A 12,544-nucleotide genomic window follows, 5' to 3' on the forward strand; every position below is an offset into this window, starting at 1 on the left:
GGAAATATGAACGACGACATACATTCCGACACCCACAATTATGTATAAGCAGAATAAATTAAAAATAGGGCATGTGATAGAACTTTATGTGAAGAGAATGTGATTTAATTTTCAATTTCTAGAGTCCCTATACAGATTTGACATGTGATAAAAATGTGTTTTTCAGTCTATCCAAAACAGTGTGAAAGTTACATTACAGGAGTTAGAGGTGGGTCCGTGTACGGATCTGGTAATTGGATTTTCCTTTCTGAAACTGGTATTGAAAAACAAAAAACGAGTGGTTGTTTGATTTTTGTTTTAAAATACAAACATTAAAATTGAAATACGAGGCGTTTTTCCTTTTCATGATCAAAAGGGGATATACAAAATTTTGAAAATGCTTTGATTTTCATTTTATATTTAGAATAACAAAAAAATAAAATCAGTAAGAGACAGAAACGAAAAAAAGTCCGTTTTTTCATTTTCTGAGACCGGAAGTGGTCAAAAGCAAGTGTGAAGCCAAGCGACAAGATTCTCAGAGGGCGGAGCCAGAGAGCAGCGATTGGTCAGACTGACTGAGAGCCAGAGAGCAGTGATTGGTCAGACCATAGATACGCGAGAAGACAGCGCGCTGGCGTATCTAGTCTTCTATATATGTCTATGGTCGGAACGTCTGGTAGCATCTCTGGCTGCTGTTGACCTTGTTTTTGAAGTAAAACACGGTAAGAAGATAAATACTTCTAACCAGTAGCGTTATTTTGTTGTACGTTAAGTCTGCGACTTGTGAAGAGTTGTGTTTTGTCGTGTTTGAGCAGTTGGTCCGGACGCGTTAGCTAGCTAAGCGGCTAAGTTAGCTAGCGGGCTAATTAACACAGGTGGCTAACTTACCGCTGAACACCTGTGTTAGTTGCTGCAGCAGCTGTCCGTCTTTAGAATGAACTTCTCAACCTGTTTTTCTCTGCTGTTTATTTTAGCTTTTAAAAAAGTTATTTTACTTTAAGGTTAACTGAAACCCGTTCAGCTGCACTGAAGTTTAACATTCAGCTGGTTTCAATTAACTTAACATTGCAACATTACCTCTCTGAATCTCCATAATTTCATTAAATTCCTTCTCTCTTCCATTGCTCAAGTTCAATCCAGTATATAAAGTGACATTAATAGTGAATAAACTAACAACCATACATTGTATTTATTTATTTTTGCATGTATTTGTAGTAAAACATGAGATGAAACATCCTACTTTTGGATCTAGAACTGCACAAGCCGTTCATTTTCAGTCACATGACGAGTTAAACTCCCGTTTTTATGTGAGGTTGAAGCAGAAAGTCTGAGTTAACAAAGAAAGTTGTTAATAATTTGCAATACCTGTTATCTGTGACTGGGGCGTTAGTTTTTGTTGAGCTGATTTACACGTAGAAACTTTGTTCAGGAAAATTTCTCAGTAGCTCAGAGGACAGGCTGCTTTTTACACAACCTTGTAAGAGAATGTCTGTCAATGCTTTCAGCAGAATTTAGAAACACAACACTTCCTAAATAGATATTTTGAGGCTGTGAGGTTGAACGTTTGAGAGTATATCAGTGTGTTTGTTTGTGGTCTTTCTGTTTCTAGGTGGAAGCTGAATTAGTGAGGATGACTCCTGCTCCTGTCATCTCTAAGCTCCTCCCACATCTTTACCTGCACATGAGGAAAATCACTCCTGTAGAATGCAGGTATGTTTGTCATTATTATAAAAAGGTGTTGCCTGGTGACCTGTCAGAAACCCATTATACAGAGTCAGCCAAAATAATGTTTACACACATCAGGAAAAGAAAAACTTGCATAAATATTTCAATACCAAATTTATTCAGACATCACCAGATTAATAAAAGTTGTCTTTGGCCTCTACAATTACAAGAGGTGCTCAAAGTGGTGGCCACTGGCTTCCAGACATTTCTGTTGTGTTGTAGACGTCACTTGTTGATGCTCCATTCACGAGGGTAGCGCCATCTGTTGGGAAAACATCGTAAAACAGGACACAGAGTTATCGTGATTTGATCAAACTTAGAAAGAGGAATCTATATGTACAGAAGTACTTATACAAATGAAATATTTATAAAAGTTTTTCTTTTCCTGATGTGTGTCTACATTATTTTGGCTGACTCTGACTCTGTGAACTTAATGAGAACAAAACTGTGATTTAATTGTTGCTCTGAAAGCTTCTTTAGTGAAAACCAGCTGGTGTTCTGCTTTGAAACAAACTGCTGTTGAGGTCTGTGTTTTTAGGTTTAACCCCACAGTTTCTGAATGAACTGATAGTTTTGTTTTTTTTCCTGATCAATGTGGACGTTGTAATTGATGGTAACATTTACTGATCATATAATCAGCATGACAATATAACAATATAACATTCTGACCACCTGACTAATACTGTGTTGGTCCCTTTATGCTGCTAAAACTCCTCTGACCCAGTGGTTCATCAGAACCTCTGGGGATGTCCTGTGGATTCTGTGGATCCTGTGGGTTGCAGGGTGGGTCCTACCTAGACCAGGCTGATCCTGGACCATCCCACAGATGCTCCATCAGATGTGGATGTGGGGAGTGTGGAACCCAGGTAAACAGCTTAGCTCTGTCGTGTTCCTCGGACCACTCCTGAGCAGTTTGAGTTTGTCCTGCTGAGGAAGGCAGCTGGCATCAAGGACTGCTGTTGCTATGGAGACTAGGGGGTTGTTTGTCCTGCAGTGTTTAGGTGGTGGTACATGTCAAACATCCACATGAATGTCAAGGTTTCCCAGCAGAACGTTGCATTAGAACAAGATGATGGATGTTGTTCTCTTCAGCTGTCAGTGGTCAGAATGTTGTAGCTGATCGGTGGATCTGTCTGCTTTACTCTGACATCCAGAGTTATAGAAAAGTGGAGTATGTGTGCAGTGCAGAAGAGATTTACTTTATTGTATGCAGTTTTAGTGGTTCCATCAGAGAAAATCATATCCATATACAGATTTTTATTAATTCCAGGGCTGGTTCAGTAAAGATTATAATAATAACTACATCAGATAATTCTTTGTCGCAGTTGGAATTTTGTAGACTGAGAGATGGTTGAAAAGGTTTGCAGTTCTTGTTTTAGCAAAATAAGTTATAATAGAAGATCTTTATTGTCATTGTACATGAAATTATCTGCAAACCAGCAAAGTACATCAGTCTGAGGTATCTAAAAATAAATAAGTAAAGAAAAATGCTTCTAAAGCCAATAATAAGCTGAATATTTTGAGGGAATATTCTAAAAAGGAAAGAAATGCTCCATTCTTACTCCTCTCAGGATAAACTGTCATTAAAATTTACTTAAAATTTAGCTTCAACACGAGATAAAAACATTTACTTTCATTACTGATGTCAAGTTTTAATAAAGTTCATGCTACTTTTATAAAATGATGAAAGTGAAAAAATTGTATTTCTGTGATCTGTGTTTGATTTCTGTCTTTTCTCCCGTCATCCAGATGTTCAGAGGGAGATGATGCCACATCTGGTCCAGCTGATGGAAGGTCTTGAAGTTCTCTGACTGGCCTGGACTGAAGATGGTCGTCTCACTGGATTTAAGGTTCAGATGCTCAGTAACAAACTCCACCAATGAGCCAACAGGGAAGCTTTAGGTTTATTAAATGTTGCTATGAAGGTTTCGCTGTTTTTCTTTGAATGCAATGTGCTCCAACTGAAACTTGAATTAGAACTTAGAAGTAAATCCTTCCATCTGAAAGGATTTAGTTGCATTAATAACCTCATAACATTCTAATTTTTATTCCAGTCTTAGTTGGAAATAGAATCTCTGTATTGATTCAGGTAAAAACTGAACTTCACAGCATGTTGGAGCAAAACAACCAGATGAAAACTGTGATGGTGTTGGATTGTCAGACCGTAATGTTGCAGCTCAAAGCAGCTTTTCTATCTCAGTTCATTCTGACATTCAGCTATGAATCAACACAGCAGATGGTGATCCATGCTGTGGAAGTCTCACATCTCCTGATTTAATGGAGCTGCTTTGCACTTTTTACACTGTTTATTCACCAACACTTTATTTAATAAAAGTCCCATCTAGTTTTTATGAGGAATGTGATGTTTTAATTTCTCTGTGAATAACTGCAGTCTAATGTTAGAGCTGGAATTGTAACATCTGTCCTGATGTTGATCATGAAGTATTGATCAGAATACTTATGGTCAGCAGTCATCCCTGAAGTTTTACATTAAAATCTTTACTTGTGTTGTGAACTTTGGTAAGAAGCAGAAACATTAGCGTTGCCATGGATACATGAGTATTAAATTCTGTCTATGTTTCCATTTTGGGAAATTCAGTCCAGTTGCAGAATGTGGAGGAATTTAGTCTCACAATCACAGACAACAAATATTATCTGAAAGTCGGGTTATTGTTGTTTATCAGCACAATACAAAAAGATTAATGTTAGAAATATTCCAGTTAAGACTCTGGAATATCATGATTTATGAAAATTTACCTCAATAATATGAATGTTAAGGTTAAGATTGTACAGTGATATTTATTATGTAAGTTTAGCTGATTAAAGTTTATGACTCTGCACTAAAACATCATTTAAGTTGACATCATTATTATAATATTTAGGGTCAGACCCTACAGTATTGAGATTAAGAAATCAAATATTCTATAAAATGTAAATACACTGAACTCATTTGGATATATTTAAGTGAGACTCTACAATATTATTTGACACAAATCTATCTAAATCAAAATTTTAATAATTTTCATGCCAAACATTTACTGCACTGATTTAAATATTAAAATCACTCCTTTCTAATCCTCTGCTGTACATTCAAACCTGAGGCCTTAAATAGAAACACACAAGTATCTGTTTGAAGGAACTTCTGCAGAGTCCTGGTTCCAGAACATGATGATAGATTTATAGACAAACTTTAACAAAAGCTGCCTGAGAGTCTACAGGTTTTTTATGTTAGATTTCTTCACTAATTTAATGAGTTATCAGCAAAAATCAAGTGTTTATTTGATGAACTTCATTTCCTAAAACATCCAGAATTGGAGCTCGTATCTTTGGCAGCTGTAAAGTTTCTGCTCCTTCAAAGTTCACAACACAATGAATGAATTCCTGAAACACTCTCAATGCTGGAGAGCGTTTGATGCTGAAGCAGTGATCAGTTTTTCTGTTTCTTCTCTGGAGATGCACAATGAGGGACGTCTGCAGCGACTGAGAAAGAATCTCACCACATCCTGACATGAGGAAAAAGACTTTATTGAAGACTACAATGAGAAAAACTATCAGACAGCAGACGGCTGCATTCAAGGTGAGATCTGAACATTTGATCTGGAACAGGAATTCAATAACGGCAGCATGAGCTTCATTTCAGTCTGTAGCTGCTGAATTCATGGATGAATCATCTGGCACTAGAGAGGAAGACTATCAAACATCCACGTCAGCTGATGGAGGTCCAAGAGTCTCACCAAACAAACAACCTACAGAGTGAAGACCTCGAATCTGATTGGACGGCCTCCTAGCCACACGTGTGAACAAATGTCTCTAAGCTGATTTGTTTTCTAAAATAAATCTAGTTTGAGTCCTAATCTATGCCTGTGTGTTTGCTTCTTTACACCGCTGTTAACAGTTTAGGCTGTTAGATTGTTCCAGATAAGACAAGTAAAAGATTCTTCAGAGCCGTTCTACCACGAGTCTGACAGGAAGAACTCCAACAGCTACTGAATGTTCCTGTGGTCCCCTCAAGGCTACAGGAGGAGTCCTACGAGGACAAGCCGGTCCACCTGATGGCGGCCAGTCGCTGCGGTTCAAAGCCAACACCGACTACGTGGACTTCTACTGGACCACATGGAGGCCTTCAAACCGGACCAACAAGTTCAGCGACTCCCCGACTCGTGGGTCTGAGGACGCCGCCGAGCCTCGGTCCAGCCGGCCTCCTGTCTGTGGGTGTTTGAGTGCTGAGAGGTTTGTGGATGCATGTGAACGTTCTGTGTTGAAACAGCAGCTTTGGACTAACGCCAGGAAAAACCAAGAGCTCCTTTATTTGTGACTTCCACTAAAAAAACTGATGAAAATAAGTTTGCCAGGGTTCTGACTGATAACAGATTATTAAATAATGAAAATAATAGTTTAAATATTCCTTTAAACAATCCTTTTAGGTCTACATTTCCTTTACACTGACTTCTTGGTATATGTACAAGTATTTTGGGTGGAATATACCATTAAGCCCAATGTTCAAGGGTTTTTCTGGGAATATACCATTAAACCAACCTTTTAGGTAAATGTTCCAGGATGTTGGGTAGAATATACCATCAGATCAACCTTTTAGGTCTATATTGGAAGATTTTAGAGTAGAATATTACTCCAAACCATCCTTTAGATCTACATTTAAGGTGGAATACTCCTTTAAACCAAGATTTTGTGGTCTAGGATTTTGGATGGAATACTCGGTTCAAGCAACATTTTAGGTGCATGTCCAAGGATTTTTGGTGGAATGTTCCTTTAAGGTGGATGCGTGAGGACCTTGTCGGTGGAGTACTTCCTGAAACCAACCTTTTAGGTCAACATTCAAAGATTAAAGGTGAAGTATTCCTTTAAACCAACCTAAATTTCATGTTTTGATCATTATCAAGTGAGAAACCTCAATCCAGACTCCTCATAATGACATTTGAGATTTATGCTGCTGTTATTTGTTTAGTCCAGACTAAATGACAGAAATCCACAACTGTAATTTTATTTCAGGACTCGGGTATTAAATGTCAAAACAATCCATGTGACTCTAAAAACTCAACAGCTTTACAAACTCTAAGATTAAACTCTCCACAAGGATCCAAAATAAGTTGGACTTCTACAAGAGAGCTTTAATTATTCTTCATCTACTTCCTAAAAAGTTTGGTCAATAAAAAAGACAAAAACTAATATTTTCAGCTGAACTAAAGACTTTGTGATTTTTCTGCTCACATGTGTTGTTGTAAACTTCCTCTTTCAAATAAATATCCTCCTAACCCCCTGGAAACCAGCGTTTGCCCTGTTTTTGTGTTGCTCCTCGGCGACCCTAGACAGCCGGGTCCTAATGTTTTTTGAGCAACACACCATACTATGACATTTTTACAATGAGGGTTCTACTATGGAACCAGTTTGACATGTTCAGGTGTTCTTTGTGTGAAAACTCAGAGATTTCAGGTATCAGAAGGTGGTTTTCAACTTTCTTTGTTAACTTTCTGCTTCAAATTTAAACTAAATTTCCTTGACTAAGCCAGCCCTCTGGACTTTCAGTAAGCTGTGTTCCTATTGGCTGTCAAGGTGGCTGTGTTCCTATTGGCTGTCCAGGTGGCTGTGTTCCTATTGGCTGTCCAGGTGGCTGCTTGGTGTTATCAGGAACACCTGAGCAGCTCACTGTCTTCCTTCTTTATTTAGCTGCAGACAAACATTTCCTCTGCTTCTGTTCACCACTGAACTGAGATTGGCTCTATTGCTTTAGTTTGTTCTTTAGGCGTTGGCTTGCAGCTTCCAGCAGTAAAATCGTCTTTAATGTGTTTCTTGGTGTGTTTTAGGGCTTTGTACTGGATAGTTGTCTTGGTAAATGTGGTTCTTTAGCCACAGTTAGCACATGCTGCTAATGTGTGCAGTGATTAGTGGATTTGGTGCAGCTGAGTTGTGTCTTTATCTTGGCTGTAGTGAGTCTTCAGAGGTTTCTGGTCAGACACATTCTGTATTCTTGTTTGAGAACCAGCGTTGGTTGTCCAGAAGGTAAGAGTTCCTGTCCTGATTCTCTGTTCTCAGAGGTTCTCTGGTAGGCTGTAGGAGACTTTAGCATTTGGGTTGTGCTAGTTTGGTTTTTGTATGGTTTCATTTGGACGACTATCTTGAGGCCCCTCCATGTGGTTTAGTGAGGTTTTCTGGAACAGTTCTACAAAGCAACCTGCAGCAGAAGAGACTTTGAGAGTTTTTAGGAAGTTCTGGAGACCAGACTTTAGAGCAGCAGAAACATTTGTCAGCAGTTTGAGCAGGAGAAGGTGATCTTCAGAGTAGAAATGAGACAGAAACCTTCTTGACCCGTGTGGTGAGGTCCTGTACCAAGAGTTTGAGCAGGTTGTGAAGAGTCTGTAGTTCTTTGGTCTGAAAGCACAAGAAGAGTCGACTCATTGAAGGAGAAAACAGGAGATATTGTTGGTTCTTCTGTCGCTCTGCAGTTTCCTTAGACTGAATATCAAGTTTATATTTTAAATGATTTACTATTTGACCCCAAGAAGACTTCAATAAACTCCCTCCATCCCCTGGACACAACAGATTTTATTACAATGTTAAATCTTTTTTTTAAAATATGTTTTTGAGTTTTAATCACAGTTTTAACAGTTTTTTCTCTTTGCTTGTTTAATTTTGTCATCTGTGTGAAAGGTGCTAAACAAATAAAGTTGAATTGATAAACTGAATAATTGATTAACTCATGATTGTGACAACAGAAGTATTTTCATTGTGATTTAAGAGTTTGTTTCGTTTCTAAGGTTGGGATTAAAATCTTGACAGAAAAAAAGATTAAAGAAATAAACTACATTAAAAAATGCAATTAAATCAAAGGAAAAAACATTTAATACAATAAAACTTTTAAAAAGAAAATTAAATATGAAATACAATTAAATGATATTAAACAGACAAAATACTTAATTAGATAATTAAACAGAAGATACAAAACATGTAATTATGAAATTAAACAAATTTTATTAAACAAAATATTAAACAGTAAAGATGAAATATTTTAGATAATTAAACATTTAAAAAATACAATTAAACAAGAAGAACATTAAACATTTAAAAAAACAAAACATTTAATTAAAAAAATAAATGTTTAATTAGAAAATTAAATCTTAAAGACAAAACTTTAAATAGGAATTAAACAGAGAATACAATGAAGCATTTAAAAAGAAAATTAAACATTAAAAGGTGGTAAAACATTTAAAAAGAAAAACCTTAAATATTTAATCGAAAAATTAAACATTGGGAAAGAAAAGGAAATTTTTCAAACAAGCCAATAAAACATTTGAAAAAACAAATAAACATTAAAAAGACAAAACATTTGGAAATCAAATCAGACATTAGAAAAGAATAAAAGGTGAGAAAAGAGCAAAACTCAACATTGAAGAAGAATCAAACTAAAGACAAAACATTTGAAAAGACACCAGTTAAACTTTAGAAGATCAAATTAAATAGAAGAGACAATAAAACGATGAAAAAGAGCAAAAACTGATAAAAGTCTTAAAGTGTTTTCTAGTCTGAAATGAAAACAACAAGTTGTTTCTTCAAACATTTCCTCTTTCTATGTTCTTGGTTTGATTGTGGACAGACTTACTAAGAACTCATTTAAGGAAACTGCTTTCCAGATAAAGTCTACTAGTAGTTGAAGGCATCGATCAAACTAATGTTACCTTCTGATCTCCACAAACTTTGCTGTTCATGGAAGAGAATCAAAGTTTGTTGAGGATTTCTAAAAAACCCACAGGTGAAGGTCTGAGAAGAACCCAGATGGATGGTCTAAATGTGAAATCAAGACTCATGGTCACAAGTTTTAAGGCTTCTGTTAACCAGAAAGTTCAAACTAACAGAGAAGTACTGAGAAACTTTTAAGATTTCAGTCCTCAGACTGTCTAAAGGTTCAAACGAACAGAGAACTACTCAAGAAGTTTTAGGTTTTCAGTCCTCAGACTGTCTGAAGGTTCAAACTAACAGAGAACTACTCAGGAACTTAGAGGATATCAGTCCTTGGACTGTCTGAAAGTTAAATCTAACAGAGAACTACTGTGGGACTTAGAAAATTTCAGCCCTCAGACTGTGTTTAAGCTCAGGTCCTGAGGACTCGGGAGGTGTGGAGGCTTTGGAAAGTCTTGGAACTGAGGGTTCAACCCTCTAGCACAAAGGCTGAAGTCCAGCCTCCTGAGAAAAACGGTCGAGTCGAGACTCGAGTTAAAAAAAAACTCGAAAACGACAAAAAATAGATGATAAATGCGCAAAAAAAAGAAGAATTAGTATCTGAGCGAGTAGCTCAGGAGGATAAGAGGATAGACTACCAACTGGAAGGTCGCAGGTTCAAGACCTGCCACCGGCAATGTTCTTTCTTTGTCTTTGTCAGGATTTTGATGAAAATTTAAGAAGTGTCTGGTCTTGAACCGGCGACCTGCAGCTCCATAGGCAAATCCTTAACTCACTGAGCTACAGATCAGATAAAAAGAAATAAATTCGTCGTCCCTTTGGCATCGTAGTTTCCGAAGTGACCACATGGGTGGAGCCAGGGCGGAGTCTGGGTGGAGTCAGGGCGGAGAGTAGGCGGGGAGGTGGGTGGCGGCCTCCCCCCTCTACTCCCCCACCGACCCCCACTGCCCACCACACCTTCCCCCGCCCGACGAGTTTTTCGAGTCTCCACGAGTTCCTCGAGTCTCGCCAGGTTTTCCCGAGTTTCTGGAGTTTCCACCAGGTTGGAGGCAGAACAAGTTGTCATGAAGAGGTGTTGAAGTCGGCCAGGATGGACTGACTTTTTACAGCGACTAGAAGGAAGACCACTAGAAGAGCAGGTCTTTAACCACCATCCAGAAAATCCATGGAGTCGGCTACCGAGAAATGAAGGGAGGTCAACTTTTATCAACCTCCATCCAGATGTTCAACTTGATATCTTCACTTTGACATTTTTAGCACCACAAACCTTTAGTATCACAGCAGATTCAGTTTTTGTTGACAAACTATTCTTGTCGTCGTGGGACTGCAGTATTTAAAACTCTTCCTTCTATTTGACCTCATGTTTATTAGTTTTAGTTTAGAAAGTTATTTTAGTTGTCCATTAGTCTCTTAAAAACTAAATAATAAATTGAATTAGTCAAGAGGTTTCAATTTCTTACTGTCATATTTTAGATATGACAAAAAAAAATAAAAATAAAGCGTCTTGAGACAATTTGACCTGTAATTGGCGTCATATAAATAAAATTGAATTAAAATTGTATATATCTTGTAATGTTGGAGTAATTCAGCCATATATGTTGGAAAACACATTTTCTTTGTCCATTAATCTGTTGTTTTCTCCAGTAATTCATTTCTTGTTTTGGTTTATAAAATGTCAAACCCAAATATATTCAGTTTACTGTCATAAAAACCAAAAAGATTTACATTCATGATGCAGGAATCAGGCAGTTTTTCACTTTTTATCTTAGTTTAGTCAGAAAGATAGTTGATAATGTGTGAATTGTTGCAGCTTGTGAGCCGTAGAAGGTTTTAATCTTTGGGGCCGAGTGTCAAAAAACATTTAGAAACCAACATCAACAAAACACTCAACAAAGATTTGAACATCATTTGCATGACAATGTCAAATTAAAGGACATTTATTTCCAATGTAAATGTGTGATATTCATCCTCTGGAGCTTTCTCTTCACATCGTCTTCCACCTGGACTGGTTTGGTCGGGAGCATGTGCAACAAACATTTGAAAAACTGCACTTTAACATCAATGAATGACACTGAAGTTTAATCTCTACATAAATGAGACTGAGTCTGGATGTGCTGCTCTGTCATTAACTCCTAAGTTTAGGGAAAGTTCAAACAAAAGAGGACAGTTCAGATAATACTTGAGAATGAGCTTATTTTGAACAAACATCTCAGACTTTCTGAGCTTCAGCACCTCTAGCAAGATATTTTAACAAGCAACTCAAGAGATCCACAAGTTGGAGAGAGTTAGCTTTAGCTGAGCCAAAGAACATGTGGGACGCTAACCTAGCAAACATTTCAGACTTTTCTCTGTGAATTCTGAGAAATTATTTCCTATTTAATGACAGAGCTACACATCTTAACTCAGTCTCATTAAAACAGACTCTAATTCAGTGTCATCCATCCATATTAAAGTGCAGTTACCCAAAATGTTTGTTGCATGAGCTCCAACAAAACCCGTCCAGGTAGAAGGCCACTTTGACAAACAGGAAGTGGAAGATTCCAAGCAGATTTATAGAAGGGGGAACCGGACTGTACTAAGTGTGGTCAAGTATAGAGGGGTGTTTTGTCGGTTTTTAAGGCTGATAATGATTATTACTGAGACATTTGGAGTATATTCATTTGGATATTCATTTGCAGTAAATGAAAGTATTTATAATGTTGGAGTTAAACTTACAAGAACACAAACTTTAACAGAAAACTTTGTTGATACGTTTTTGTTTTGTTTACAGATGTTAAGTTAAAGGAGTTTTATTCGTGACGTATAACCAATCAAATCACTCCAGAAGACAGAGCGACCACAGGTAGATTAAGGTTCAGAGCCAAAGTAGCGCCATTTTTAAATGTATTTATTACCGTAAATCAGCAAAAAATAAAATACTGATAATCAGTAAATCAGTCAGCCCACAATTACTACAATTCTACAATGTATGTCTCTTTCCTTTGACTTGTTATTTGTACAATATACGATGTATATGATGGCGTTTTTTCATACCAAAGGCTAAACTATGATGTTTTCTAAGAGACATATGATGCTACTCTGGTTGTTCTGGCTCTGGGTCACTGCACTCCTGCTCTGTTGTTTTCTGGATTGTACTCAGCTGCATGCCTTC

The 12,544-nt window shown here is 37.2% G+C and overlaps 1 long non-coding RNA gene across 1 annotated transcript; it reads left to right on the forward strand.

Moving 5' to 3' along the window:
- Positions 1-653: 653 nt before the first annotated feature.
- Positions 654-5,485, forward strand: LOC129347535 (uncharacterized). The gene is made up of 3 exons (XR_008599675.1): positions 654-701; positions 1,589-1,689; positions 3,454-5,485. It is a non-coding gene; the product is annotated as an uncharacterized LOC129347535 (long non-coding RNA).
- Positions 5,486-12,544: the final 7,059 nt, after the last annotated feature.

The sequence above is a fragment of the Amphiprion ocellaris genome, chromosome 19 (assembly GCF_022539595.1).
Source record: "Amphiprion ocellaris isolate individual 3 ecotype Okinawa chromosome 19, ASM2253959v1, whole genome shotgun sequence".
NCBI classification, from domain to species: Eukaryota; Metazoa; Chordata; class Actinopteri; family Pomacentridae; genus Amphiprion; species Amphiprion ocellaris.